The 771-nt window shown below is 66.1% G+C and overlaps 1 protein-coding gene across 1 annotated transcript in view; it reads left to right on the top strand.

Moving 5' to 3' along the window:
• Positions 1–771, top strand: part of ACOX3 (acyl-CoA oxidase 3, pristanoyl) — a 27654-nt gene that overhangs the window by 21410 nt on the left and 5473 nt on the right. The gene's annotated exons all lie outside the window — the stretch shown is intronic.

Below are 771 nucleotides of genomic sequence, written 5' to 3'. Positions count from 1 at the left end.
AGCTGGGCGCCCTCGCTGGCTCAGCGGCTGTCCGGGTTGGGTGACGGACACGTCCGTGCTGAGAGCCGGGGCCACAGCGGGAAGCACGAGGACAGAGGGGGCGCCGGGGGCTTCCCAGGGGAGGGGATGCAGGGAGCCGGTGGGAACGGGCGGCCTGCGTTTCTCAGCTGTTCCCAATCGCGCCCTACGGAGCCCTTTAGACATGTTTTCCTGATCGCCCCCAGCCACGCTCATGCTGCACAGCCCGGGGCTCTGGGTGCCTGTGTGTGTCTGGGCCTAATGAGGAGTACGCTCCCCTCCCCCACCAAGAGCCCATGCTGCCCCGGGGCTGCTGTTGCCCCTGGAGGCGGTGAGGGTGCAGGAGTGGGAGGTGGGCTGGAGGGCGGGCTGTCACAGGGCGAAGACCTCTCCCTGAGAAACGCCAGCTCTAGGGCCACACAGATTTCATAGCAAAACCAAACAGGCAGGCGCCGCAGCCAATGCGTCCCAGTGCCCAGGCTGCCGCCTCACCTGGGGCCGGGAGGCTGAGGAGGTGGGGGGCATCCTGTCCCCAGATGGCCCCTTGCCCCAGGCCACCGCTCTGCACGCGGCCCTGCCAGCCCTCAGCCCCGTGCTCCCTGCACACCCACGGGGTGTCCCAGCACCATCCACGCTTCCCTCTCCCCACCCTCCTCTCAGCCTTCAGAGGGAGCTCCTCTGCCCTGGGTGCCCACAGACCGACCACAGAATAAATACTAAAATGCAGGCTGCTAATATTTACTTGCATTAAGA

This window comes from Myotis davidii, unplaced genomic scaffold, assembly GCF_000327345.1.
Source record: "Myotis davidii unplaced genomic scaffold, ASM32734v1 scaffold937, whole genome shotgun sequence".
Taxonomy (NCBI): Eukaryota; Metazoa; Chordata; class Mammalia; order Chiroptera; family Vespertilionidae; genus Myotis; species Myotis davidii.
The sequence above is the reverse complement of the archived record's forward strand: the minus strand, read 5'-3'. Positions and strand labels throughout refer to the sequence as shown.